Source organism: Grammomys surdaster, unplaced genomic scaffold (assembly GCF_004785775.1).
Source record: "Grammomys surdaster isolate TR1022 unplaced genomic scaffold, NIH_TR_1.0 126298, whole genome shotgun sequence".
NCBI classification, from domain to species: Eukaryota; Metazoa; Chordata; class Mammalia; order Rodentia; family Muridae; genus Grammomys; species Grammomys surdaster.
The window spans coordinates 4823415-4837868 of NW_021621098.1; positions in this window are offsets into that span (position 1 = coordinate 4823415).

Here is a 14454-nt window from a genome sequence, read left to right on the forward strand (position 1 = left end):
GTCTCATGCAATATCCAACTTAGAGAATCAGACAATTTATACTCTGAGGGTTAAGAGGAGTCACATGAGTAAAGTGTACAATCACAAGGGCAAGCTGCATGTGGTGGGAAAGCCACACTCTACAAAAACAAATCTTTTCATTATGGTGTATAAACAAACAAAAATAGCCAGTTGTAATAAATAATCTGAAGTTCATTACTATCCACTACACCTGGGAGAAACACAAAAACACAGTCCAAAAACAATTCCATGTCTTGAAGAAACTGAGGTTACAGCACTCCTGTCTTTTTTCTTAGTGTTTTCTCATAAGCACTCAGAATTCTTCTCACATGACTTCATTCTATAACTGTGTTTCTGTTCTGACAGGTATATGCATACACAATGAAAATTATATAGATAGGAATGCATCTCAATCTTAAAAATCAAAGAGAAAGAAAAATTTCTCTTTGTGGCAATATCATGTAGAAGCAATATATATTATGAAATAATATTATGAAATAAACCAGGCATAAAATATTTAAAAGAGTATATGATCTCACATGCATGTTGTTGTGCTGTGGTTTGAATGAGAAATGTCCTGTGTGAACAAGAATGAGGCTCCTGTGTTTGAGCATCTCCACGGTCCCCAGCCGGTGTCACATTTGGGAACTTGTGGAACCCTCTAGGAGATGGAGTCTTGGGAGGAAGTGGATCACTGGGGTGGGCCTCAGGGTTATGTACCCAAGCCTCACGCCTATTCACTCTCTGTTTCCTGCCTGTGGACGTGATGCGACCAGCCAGCCCTCACTGCTTCCTGCCTCTGGATGTGATGCGACCAGCCAGCCTTCTTTTCTTGCCATCATGCCTTCCCCGCTTGCTGCCATCTCTTCCCTCATGATGAACTAACATTCTGGGATTGTAAGCCAAAATAATCCTTGTGTTTTCAAGTTGCTTTTGTCACAGTAGTTGATCACATCAATTGGAAAATAAACTAGGACATTCATCTTATCTTAAAAAAGTAAACTCAAGGTAGGGACTGTAAAAGAATTCTGATTACCAGGAATTAGTGAGGAGGTGGGGGAATGCTACACAAAAGACACAAAATTTCAGTTAGATAGGAGACATTTCAGAACTCTATCCTGTAATATGGTGCATATAGTTTACAATTCAACATTGAATTATATTTTTGAAAATAGCTAGGAGAGTAGATTACGTTTTCTTACCATTAAAAATTCTAAGTCTGTGAGCTAATGTAATGCATTCTATCATGTATGCATATTTCAAAATATGTTGAATATGATCAACATATACCATCATTACATCAATTAAAATAACTTTTTAAGAATGTAAGTGGTAGGATAAATATCCATGTTAATTCTCTGAAATTCCCCCATGTTTATGCCTGTGTGGTTATCTAGCATTTCTGGGAATAATTACAATATAGAAATGAGCATCTACTAAAGAGACTTCATGTCTGCCGAAATCTCCATGCCACTTTAGTGTACAGTATACCTTATTATCCTTGTAGTTACCCATCACTTGTGCCCTTGGTTGAACAGGGGCTCAATGACTTTAGGTCTCATTTTTGTACGGTCAGTATTTAAGAATAAGTCTGAGGTCACATGATTCTTCAGGAGAACAAACATAATATAGGCCAAGGTGTTTATTTCATCAACACTGTTTATATCAGATTTCATATTCAAAAGGTAAAAAATAGCATTTGATTCTTAGCAAACATGACTGTTCTCTCTTTCTGGTCATGCTACTTAACATGATAGAAGAATATGGTATTCCACACACTGGATCAACTGTCTTTGCATGCAATATTTTATGTATGCCTTTTGCTATGTCTACAAAGTATGTTTTAATATCTTAATTTTTCAGGTGGGGAAATGGAGAGTCCCAAGAATGAAGAGCTCTTGCCTGAGGATTATGGGTAAGACCCTGATGATCATGGATAAGACCCAGCAAAGTTGGAATGCAAGCTCAGTTGCCTCTTGGTTCAGCCCCTACATCGTCATACAACTATAACTCTGTGATAACATACAGTTTTCCCAGAAACATCAGTGGCAGGCCTCAGCTCCACTTCCTGCATGGTAGCCGGTTTCTAGCACTGGGTTGTGACACTTTCCACTACATCATCAATTAGGACAGTATATTCAGGAAAAAGAAAAATTTCTTAGAAGAACTCAGGGCTTGTTCACTCTGTCTTGCTCACTCTGTCTTGCTCAAATGGCTTTTCTTAGTAGCTGCCTTTCAAGTAGCACACTGGACTTCTCACTTGTTGGGCGTCGAGATGCTCTCCTGAGGACATGTTCTTTCTTTTAGTTGAAGTCTTCGTCATTGGCTGACTTCCAAGTGGTCTACCAGATGTCTTTTTCTTTCCTATAGCTGAAGCAGATTATGTATAACATTCCAAAACATTTTTTTTAAGTTGCAATTTGGTGCTAGTAGCCAGATTTCTTAGTGAACTACATTGGAAAAGCCAAAAGCCTAAGTGGACCCAGAAGCAACAAAATAACACAGACACACACACACAGACACACACAGACACACACACACAGACACACACACACAGACACACACACACAGAGAGAGAGAGAGAGAGAGAGAGAGAGAGAGAGAGAAACAGAGAGAGAGAGAGAGAGAGAGAGAGAGAAACAGAGAGAGACAGAGACAGACAGAGACAGACAGACAGACAGACAGACAGACACACACACACATTCTCATATTTTTCATTTCAGTGGTTTAGCTTGGATTTTCCTAACCCTTTTCCATGTATGTTGTTTTCCAAAGCTACGTATTCCTCAAGCCACACAGTGGTCTCCTAAATCGAACTTAACGCATGTCCTGCACTAAACTGTGTATCAAATCCAGTGCTGCTTGCAGAGCTGGCCCCACTGCCATCCTCTAGTCTTGTCTCTGTTGTTGTTCTTTATGCACTGGTTTACTTTATACCATAGAATAAATACAGTGAGTGTGCGAGACAGTGTGGCTTAAAACAGCACACTTACTTCTTACTTCCCAGAACAACTCCTAGTACTTAATACAGGCAAAAAAACAGATATTTATCAAGTCAACTAAAATTATAGTCAAGCAGGGCCATGTCTTATTCTTCACCCAGACTTTTAGAATAGAGTCAAAGTGACCTTTGCCCCTAACTTAAGTGGCGCGTGATGATGGGGTTCATTTTAGTTTCCTGTTCCATAGATGGGCAAACCAATTAAACATATAATAAAACAGATGGGAATTTGGATTTTATAGCATTCTGGGAGGGTCCAAGAACCTCCTGAGACCTGCACTAAAGTAGAGACTGCCAATCTCCATCTCTTAAAGAGTTTTGCTGGCCTTGGGGACAGTGTTAACACAGGGTTAGACTGCCTTTTCATCAAAACTAAACAGGAGAAGACCAATCAAACCCACCCCCCACTGCCTACTGGCTGACCAAAGTGACAGACTGTTGTGTGGGGGAAGGGGCCAGACTGGGAGGAGGTGGCAGTTTCCTAAGGAAGTGTACTGTTTGAACAGTTTTATTGAGTGTGAGAGAAAGAAGGAGGAGGAGGAGGAGGAGGAGGAAGAGGAGGAGGAGGAGGAGGAAGCTTTCATAATTTATTTGGAAGTTCTGGGAAGATTAACTTTTGATAAAAGTCAGAACTAAAGAACTTTATTGGGAATGCTACATACCTTCCAAAGACCAACAGGAGAATTTAAGTTAGACGGGATTAGTATGAAGAAAGTTACATTTATTGTACTCTTATGTATAATTGATCACATGAAAGGCCTTTTGTAACTATAAAAGAGACAGCTTATTAAATTGTTTTACCCAGAGGATTATACAAATTTGCGGGTATCAGATTGGATCACCAGCCTATTGGTTTCATAGTGGCGTTAAATCATCAAGGTGCTTATTTTAATTCATATATCTTCCTCGTTATTTAGTATGAACGGAATAGCTCCTTCCCACCTTCGCTTTCACTTTGAAGCATCAGAATCAATGTGTTGGTTTCTTCATCAGTAAATGATGAGATTTATGTTTGGAGCTGTACTAGAGTCACCTCTGACATAGCTCAAGATTCGGTCATAGTCAGTCTGTAGAAAAAGTCAGAGGCCACTGGCACCTCCTGAGTCAATGGCAGGGGCCCTATGCTCCTTGCTTTGTGTTGCATGAAGACTGGCTGCCATTTCTTACTTATTTCAAATGGCTCAGAGAAGACATAAGCTTGAATATAGCCCACAGACGATTTAGGAGGGCACAGCTGCAAATGATAGCCTGCATCACAGAGCAATGGAACCCAATTTATCATTGTCTTTTCTTTTGATTTACATTTTTTCATTTGGAGAAATACATACGGCAGACCTCTGTCAGGAGAAATGTGGAGTTGGAATCAGATGTTTGTGTTCATGTGTGAAACATTTGAACATAACATTCATCACAGCATTCTAGTTAAGCACTTCACATTTCTACCAGACCCTCTAACACCTACCCAGCCTCTCATTTGAGAGAAGCTGTCAAACTTCAGGATGTGCTTGGTGCTGAGGACATTACCACCATCTACTGTCCCCTTTGTCCCCAAAGCAATCCTTGAGTATGCTGATTTCTGCTCCTTATGGATCAATTCCACTTAGAATTTTAACTGAGGGGTCAGAAGGTGCCTAGGTATCTATAAATCTAGAGCTCTGTCAGTCTGTTGCAATGAGAGAGAGAGAGAGAGAGAGAGAGAGAGAGAGAGAGAGAGAGAGAGAGAGACAGAGACAGAGACAGAGAGAGAGAGAGAAGAAGAAGAAGGAGGAGGAGGAGGAGGAGGGGGAAGGGAGGGAGGGAGGGAGGGAGGGAGGGAGGTAAATAAATGGCATACAGTTTTAAAAGAAGTCTCTCAGTTACTATTAAACATTTTAAAAAATAATCAAGGTATAAAAGCTAGAGAAGGTCCCTTCTGAAGATCACTTTGTGCTTGGGATGATAATTGCTTTACAATATTTTGGTGTCACTACAGCATGAAACAAGGAAGGCAAAGTGCTTCCAGAGTGCTTCTTTGGATGCCCTGTTAGGAAGCTATTAAAAGCACGATGGTGCTGGCAAAATGATTCCAGTGTGTGCCTCCGGATACCTGCTCAAAAAAGAGTCGGGAGCTGAGGTTACAAGGCAAATGATTCCAATGTGTGCCTCTGAGAATGGACTTTTCCCAATTCTATTGCATTCAAACTGAACTGAAAAACCAAACTCACAAGCAAAACTATCAGGGGCTGGGGAACACGGACATTAGTCTCAATTACCATGTCACAATGCAGTAAGACAATTACACAAGTTGTTAGCATCAGAATTTAACTCAATCCCCCTTGAACCCCACCTGTCTCTGTGATGACGCTCACTCAAATCTGAGACAGCCCAATTTTGCTCACCAGCATTAACAATGAAGTTCTTTACTGAACTTCAAAAAAAAGTGGTTTTATCTATCAAGAAGTTTAAAACAGTATGTTCTATGCTAAAGAGGAGGCCAGTCTGTATCTGAAATTTAAAATCTGCATGAATGCAAGAAGAAAGTTGATTTTCCTTAGAAGATTGAAAATTTAATAACTCCAGCCTCAAGAAGAAATGCTGGCATAGTCTTCATTATTACTCCCAGGAATGGCAAATGAAAACCTGCAGCAGGGGTTGCCAAAAATCCCTCTCAAACATATTTAAGAATCACAACCAGGCACACACCAATATTCTACATCTCTCATGATCTCTCCTATTTTCCCCAGATGTTGCCTCCTGCTGTGTAATCTTCTTGTCCAAAGAGGCCCTAAGACTCGGAACATCTGGGATGCTCCATTATAGGAGGCAGTGCCCAGAGGACAGCAGTGTGAAAGCTAACATTCCTTGCCGGCAGTCCATAAAGCCAGGCTCACTTCTCAGATGTGTGCCAGGAGGTCAGTGTTCATAAAATGCAACCAATATTCAGTCTTCTGGGTGGATATTTTTTCTTTCAATGCACAGTGGAGCCTTGCTTGTATAAATCAGTGTCTATATGTGCAGATTTGCATGTGTGCCATTATCTGTACTCTGATGATTTCAGAGCCATATGACTGTCTACATAGTTCTTATGATAAGAAAATGTGACATTTATTTAGCCAGTACTCAGAAATAAAGAAATAAGAAATTAGTTGAGATTAATATCTCCCATCACAACCACAGTGGCTGAAGGTGGGTTTTATTGGCTCCTGGCAGCAGAGCACCATTGAAACCATTAGGCACCATGCCACGTTCTTTCTCCTCTCATGGTACCACACACATTCCCCCAAACCCTCTCTTCTGCCTCAGCTTTGTGACAACGTGAGTAATCTACATTATCAAAAGACGGATGACTTGGAGTTAGTGGGCTGCGGTCTTCTTACCAGAAAGGAATCACTGAAAAGAGGTCTGAATATGCACTTCATGGCTTGGAGTCCCCCGTTTCACAGAATTCTTTTTTTTGTTTTTAAACAAAATAATTGAGATTTTAGATTAGCTGAACAACACTCCAAAGAACAAAAGAAAAGGAACCCTATTCCATTGCAATCCAATGGCAACCGTGGTGCAGCTTACACAAAGGTGGTCCCAGAGGTTCTATGAAAGCCATGCTGTAGCCATCTTAGGTTTGTAAGCATGCTCTACATGCTGTTTGTACAACAAATTCAACCAACAGCACATTTCTCAGTATATAAATATGTATATACATATATATGTGTATACACACACATATGGCTGTGTTCCTTTTTTATTTAGGCTGTGATGAATTTAAGCCATGTGACTGTGAATACATTTATGATAAATGTGAAACTTATTTAGCTCATACACATAATTAAAGATCTTGTTTTACTTTTAATTTTGCATGTTTTCTATATAACTATGCAAAGGTGGGTCAGGTGGCCTTGGGGGACAGCAGAGGCCATCAGATCCACTGGAGCTGGAGTGGCGGGTGAGTCACATGGAGTCACGTGGCTGGGGTCCTAGGAGCTGAACTCTGGGTTATGCAAAAGCGGCAGGCATTCTTTCCTGCTGAGCTCTCTGCAGTCCCATGTGATTTGTATTTTTCCTTACTTTTAAAGTTATTCATCGCTGCTTAGACTCAGTGATATTTATGGAGAAAATTCCCCTTTCGAGTCAGATCAGCTGGATTTTCTTTCCTACTACCTAACCCCTTCAGGTTTGCTTAGCAGTGCTACCAAAGCCCTCAGACAGGATTCGGTTCCGTCTCTCCTGTGTGACGTATTTCAGAAGCCCATTAGAGAGAGCAGTGCTGTTACCGAGTAATACTGTTATTAGAGTTATTATATGCATATGCACTGCCTCTTACTTCTGAAGAGTAAATGTTTGTACTAATTATATCAGTGTCATCCACTGTGCTAATTATATCAATATCAACATGTTGATATTGATATAATTAATTAGCACAAAGCTTTACTCTTCAAAAATACATGGTGGTGCCTCTGAATCACTCTCTGTGAGGGGAAGAGGAGTGGAGTACACACTATGGTGCTATATTTAGGCCGTGATATGCAATCAGCTTTAATAATTACCTCATACTGTAGGTGGCCTTACACAAGTCAAAGATGTTTTTCCAGGTTTCCTGGGAATTGGATGCTAAGATGAAAAGCATTTAAGAAGCTGGCTCCCAACGTTCTACATCAAGATTAACAGACTCTTCAAGAAGTAAGCTTCGCATAATTAACCCTAAAGACTCCAGTAGGAAGGTAGGTGGAATGAATTAAAGAGTTAAAATACAGAGAAAGGAATTCTCTCAGTTGACTGCTCTAATTTGACAATGGTCGGCATGAGAGATTTTGAAAGGGAAAACTAGAAGAATCAGAAAGGCAAGAGAAAACTGCTGTGATGGACACCTGGAGCAGTGTACTCAGACGGCACCCAGAGCTGTGCGCTCAGTGTGGTTGGAGGTCCCACCCAACATAACAAGTTCCTTGCATTTCCACGGATGGCACTAGAGACGTGGAGCTTAATTTTTGTTGTCAACTTGACACAGCTGGGATGGCAGACTCTTAAGTCGAGGAAGGCCTTGCTCAGACGTGTAGGAGGCCATGTCTGTGAAGCATTTTCTTAATTGATAATTGATGTCAGCCCACTGACAGCAATGTATCCCTAGGCATGTAGATCTGGCTTGCATAAGATACCTGAGGCAAGCCAGAGGGAATGAGCCAGGAAGCTGCTTTCCTCCACAGTTCCTGCCTCTGCTCCTTCTTGAGTTCCTGCCCTGACTTCCCTCAGTGATGGATCACACCAGGACATGCAAGCCAAACAAACCCTTTCTTCCCCACATCACCTTTGGTCATGGTGTTTATCACAATAACAGGAAACAACCTTGGGACTATAGTTTCACTTACTGTTTTCAGCATGAGTATAACCCAGTGCAGAGGGTTTCCATATGCCTCTTGCCCCAGTGTTCACGGCTTTATAAAACACAGTAATTCTTGTTTCATTAGATGAGAAGACCTAAAACCAAGGAGGAGAAACCTGTGTCGTAGTGGAGTGGCTGGTGCTCAGAACACTTAATCTAGTCACATCTTTACCCTACTGTCCTCTCCAGTGGATGTGCCCAAATAGTACAGCCATAGGTATTCAGGGGTCCCTACCTCATTAGGACAGGAAAGGCCAATGCCTTGAAGCACATGGCCCTGCCTCTCTGTAAGACTGTGCAAGCCTTTCCAGAGAGAAATAGAAAATGGAATTGTGCTACAAGCAGGAAGCCAGAGGTAGAGATAAGATGCAGCCCGTCTCTTGTTTTTGGATTCATGGGCCCCTGAGAAATGTTTTGGAAACAATACCAGTAAATTATGAAAAACACCAAACTTCTAAAAGTTTACTAAGGGGATAACAATCACAAGCCAGCTTAGGAAAATGGTGTTTAATGTTATATTTTATTCAACTGTGTGCTTTTTGGGCCTTCTAAACACGTGTGCTTGATGCCTTGCATGTCGACTGTACCCGTCCTTCCTCGAGTCACTAACACCCTTCTTCAGTATGACACGATCCCGTTCTTCTCACATGGTCCAACCTCGGTAAGCCTTGATTTGTTCTTCTTAGAGTTCTACATGACATTCCTCTTCTGAGTGTCTTTCCCGTCCCCACCCCCACCCCATCCACACTGCCCCGGACAATCCACCTTCTTCAAACTAAAGCCTTTTCTACCCTGTCCAGTGTTTGGCAGTGAAGAAGCATCCTGTGGCCTTTGCCTTTTTACCTTCCTCCACTGTCTGCTCACCTTTGCTACTCCCCTTCATCTGCCTATCTGGCTTAGAGAACACCACCTTCAAAGAAGCATTTGTAAGTATCGTAGGACTTTGAATATGTGTTTTTATTTCTTTCCCTGTGGAGTTAGCAGCATCTGTGGTCATAGTTAGAGTCAGCACTTAAAAGTACTTTTCTTCTTCAAAGGTCTCCATGTTAGATGGGGCCCTTAAGGTGGCCTCGGCTCAGAGGCTGCTATGGTCAGGTACCTAATGCATTAATTAACGACATGTGCTCTGCCTCAGACAAGGGTCACAAGACAGGTATATCACTTTCTTTGATTTATTCTGATCAGTTTTGTCCTTGTCGTTCCTTCAAAAGCAATAGTCCATGACATGTCTTTTTGGTGGGGTGGCACTTCAAAGTGGTACATGCTCCTGGTGGAAGGGTCTCCATTTCATACCTCTTAAGGCTACCTTGTTCTTTAATTCAGTCAGGTAGGGAAGCCATCCTTTAGAGACTTCGCTCACACATATCCCCCCTTCTCCCTGCATCCTCCTTGCCAATAAATGTCACAAGAGTAAACCCAGCTACTGTGCTATCCTTATTCTGTAGGGACAATCAGGTAAACCCTTCCTTCTTCCTGGTATTCATTCCCATTTCAAGCTGTCCCTCCCATCCTCAACCCTGGAGTAGAGAAAACACCCTTTGGAAAGTGATCCCAGCAGACTGAAGACCTTCAGTGGGGCACTTTCAGTCACTCCTCTGTCAGTCCCTGGTTCCCTCCACTGCCCAAGGCCCTCCCCCATTCTCCCTATCCTCTTCCTTGTTTTCTCTCTTTCCATTCTTTCTGCTTTCCCTCCACCCACCCTCCTCAGTCATCTTTCCTTTTCTTCCTCCTTCCCTTCTAAATTTGAGCACCTCTTGCAGATTAAGTAACTTGCCCAGGGATAAAGAGAGTCAGAGCAGGACTTGAACACTAAGCTGAGTGATTCATGAGCCTGCCTTTCTTTTCTCAGTTTTGAAAGGAACTGGTTCATTAATTTGTAGCACAGCACGAATCATTGATAAGCCACTGAATGTGTTATAAGTCCCCCGAGAAAGTCACTCCACCTCCCTAGGCCCATCCCCTTGTACATAAAGCAGAGGGGTTAGTCTGTGCTAATAGGATCTTCTGGTTCAATTTGAGCCTGTAGGTATGATAATTAGAATAAGCGCATCGGTGTCCTTGTTTCAATACAAGGATAATAACCACCTCATAAGTTTGGGGTAATAATTACATTAGAGAATGCACATAAGACCCAGCGTGACTTTCTCACACAGTAATTATATGAAAAGAAATCCTTGCCATTCATATATTTAGAAACTATTAAGGTCAAACCCTTTGCTAGGCACTTAAGCTTTCAATCTTTCCTTTATCCCAGTGGGGAGAAGGGGATCCAGGGCTTCACATGCTCTCATATGGACCTTCTCTTCACCCTATGTGAGACAGATGCCTTGGGGCATCAGTGACTAAAAGCAGAGAGGGATAGTTTTGGGCCAGAATATTCCCAGGCATTACAAGTCATTCTTATAGGCCGTTACTAAAGGCACTCTGCTTCTAATAGTCCTTCCTGGAAAATCAGCCAAGGTTGGACCACTTCCATGACTAGGACCAGGGAAGTTCCCATGTGTTGAAGCACTTGCTTCCAGGGGGTGAGGAGTCAACTGCTGCTCCCTTTTCCCAGGGGGAAAGTGAAACTTATCCCACGGGCCACAGGGCACACTGGAGAGTTGATGTGTGGGAAAGTGCTGGACTCTGGAACCTGGCTTCTCTGCCCAGCAGGCACCAACCTGTGGAGATTCTGGGAAAGACATTCCACCTGGACAGTGAGAACAACCATTTACAGTGTCGCTGAATCAGAACCACCAGGGAGTTAGGCAAAACTGCCTCAGCCCCTCATTAAAGCTTCTGATTCCATCACTTTGGAGTGGGGCCCAGGCTTTAGTAATTTTTAAAAACTTGCCAGGTTGTTCTAATATGCAGCCAGCATTGAAAACATTTGGTAAGATAAAATTCCATAAACTTCTAGGTTAATCAAGACCTCTTATTCTCTAAGTTCAGGTTTGAAAGTTAAACCTGGATAAAGATACTGGCTTCTGATGGGTTACTCCTTTTCACAAATCTCTTAGCCACTCTCTCTATGGGTGGAGAATTAGGAGTGGTTTGTGTGTCTGACATGTTCTTATCACATGCTGACTACACATATAGGCTGCTGGAGATGCTAACAAACAGATCAATTCCTGTGGGCTCAGTTGCTTCGAAGCTCAAGAGTCTCCCTGTATCAAATTCAGTCTCTCCTCTGGGGCATGGTCAGAAGCTTGGAGTACTTTTCCATCTGGAAAAACCACTGGGGAGTACGACTCTGCGACTACAGCAGATGAGGCATTTGGCTGACCTTCCAGGCTCTGCTGATAACTGCCCAGGGACTGGGTGAGAACCAACCTTCTTTGCAACCCCAGCACTATCCTTTCTACTCCAACTCAGCCATAATTCCAAGAGGCAAGGGGAGCCACCATTAGAACACAAGTAAAGACAGCCATTTTCTTTGGTGTTGACTCTGGAGAAAGAACACTCCTAAGTACTCAAAAGATTTGCATCTGAATAAGAGGTAATATCATAATTTTTCAAAGATGTTTAAGTTAATTCCTCCTAAATCCAAATATTTATTCACAGTCCATTTCTTTCCAGAAAAGATTTAAGGCAAAGGATCAAAAGTTGGCTAGAAACCAAAACATATCTCCTTTAGACAAATGCTAGATTGATGGTTCACAGAACTGTCTAGAAAAGCGGCTTTTGCTGTTTGCATCTGTGGGATGTCTGCAATCCATTCCTAGACTCTACACATTAATTCTCCTATCAAGGGCTCTGTCACTCTTCTTGCTTCTCCTCCATTTTCAAACATCCCAGCAATTTCAAGGGCCACCGAGCAGTATAGTGTGTGAGGGAGAAGCCTACTTTCAGTCTGGAAATCTGGAACAGAACTTAGGGGAAAACACACCTGTAGCTTCAAAGAACCTAGTCCTTAACTCTCGGGCAATCAACATTCACCAGTAGTAAGAAATTTTCATATTTTTCATATGAATAATTTTCATATTAAAACAAAATGAACTTTTATGTCTGATACTCATTGACCATTTTGGGCTACATTAACATAAATGTAGAAGTCACACAGATCACAAGCACGGGCAAATCCCAATGCTTTAACAACATCACTTACTTTGGGAAACTTGCTTATTGATATATTTCTAAATTGCTGCCCTAAGTTTTCAGGCAGTGTTCCCTGCTTGAGGATTACTGTGGTAAAAGCGGAGAGCAATGGAGAAACCAAAGGATCTCATTTAGCATGCGAGGAGTCTGAAGCCCACAGCCATCGCACAACCCACCCAAGTGCATGTGGCTAGGCAGAGGCAAAGCTTCATGTAGAATATGCATCTTCTTCCCATCATATGCTCTGAGGTCCTGTCAGGATGTGAGAGAGCGTCACCAAGTAAGGCTAAGGAAGAAATGTTTAACTGTGACCTCAAGTGGGAACACAGGAACTGAAGTCAGGAATTACATGTGCAAGTCCAGATCATTACCTAGAATCCCAACAACTTTGAATTCTATGTGACTTCTGCATGTCTCAGTTCTGGCTCTGGTACCAAGAGTGAAGGATTCAGATGATCTGTCTCTGGGGACTCTTCCAACATTGTCACTATGGTTTTTGACACATCCCTGAGTTTTATTGTACTATGTGATACACCCCTAAAAGCACTCAGCCTGGTACTGAATTGAATCACAAAGTCAGTGCTGTCTTGACTTCCCCGGGGCTGATGAAGCATGGAAGAGTCCAACATTATCAGCTGTTGTTTGTATGTCAGTCTGGTCTCACCAACTAAACTACTTTCTTTCAGAGAACAAAAATCTATGGCCCCATTTCCTTTTGTATCCCTGACGGTAGTGATGAATATTTATTCCATGAATGAGCACTTGGCCTTACTGACCTCCTAGGGGAAGTACAAGTACAAGTACAAGGAGTGCCACAGTATTCATTCAGTCAACATCAGAGAAGTGCATCTAGTCCTTCCCAATCTTTGGATTCAGCCACAGGCTGAAAATGGCTTTTAAAATTGCACCTGTACTGAACACTGAAGCTCATTTCCCTGCATCTATGCCCTAAACAATTCAAGTATTTACATAGTATTTGTATTGTATTAGATATTTGAAGTCATCTAGAGACAACCATAGTATATGGAAGGTAGAGGTAGGCTATATGCAAATTCAACACCATCTTCCAGGAAGGACTTGAGCATCCTTAGATTTTGGTATCCACAGGGGTCCTGGAACCAATTCCTTAGAGATAGGAAAGGATGATGTTATTGCAATTCTAGGACACCTTCATACTGAGAGATGGAAGTTATTGAGAAGCATTTATCTCAATAATGAATGAGAAAAATAGCTCAGACTTAACATGATTCAGAAAACGGTTACTTCCAATGTGAAGGCATGGGTAATTTTATAGGAAGACACCATGAAAATGTTTTTCATACTAAGTAATGCCAAAATTTATTAAGCACATTTTTAACATAAAAAAGAGAGATGTTTATGACTGATAAGATGTTTCAGCAAGTAAAAGTGCTTGCTACCAATCCTTACAACCGGAGTTCAATCCTGAGACCCATACTGAAGGAGAGAACAAACTCCTGCAAGTTGTCCTCACACCTTCACGATCATGCTATAGAACATTCCCCCTCACCAAAACAAACAAAGTATAAAAGAAGAAAAAGAGCCATCTTACTTATACACCGATGCATAATGTCTTTTTATAGTTATTCTGAAGTCCCAGGAAAATACTTTTGAAAGATATTGAGAATAATCACTAGAGAGAAAGCTCCCCCTTGTATATCTAATACAAATCTTGTTACTATGTTTCCCCCACCATCAAACTGTTCTGTTCTGTGGAAATTTTTCCTACAGTGTTTAGTGGCATTTTGTCTTTCCTTGCCTTTCTGATGGTTAAGAAATAAAACTGTATGCCTATCGCTTGGCTCCAAGCGCTTGGCTTGTCAAACACACTCCTTTAGAGGCAGGAAAATGTTTCTCCCTGCATTCCTGATGCAGTTTTGTTTTTCTGGCTTTTGTTTTTTGTTTTTATTTTTCTGTTTTGTTTGTTTGTTTAGATCTCACGCTCACTCAGGGTTTTATTGGAAGCATTAGCTTCAAGTGTAGGAGAAGCTCACACTTCAGA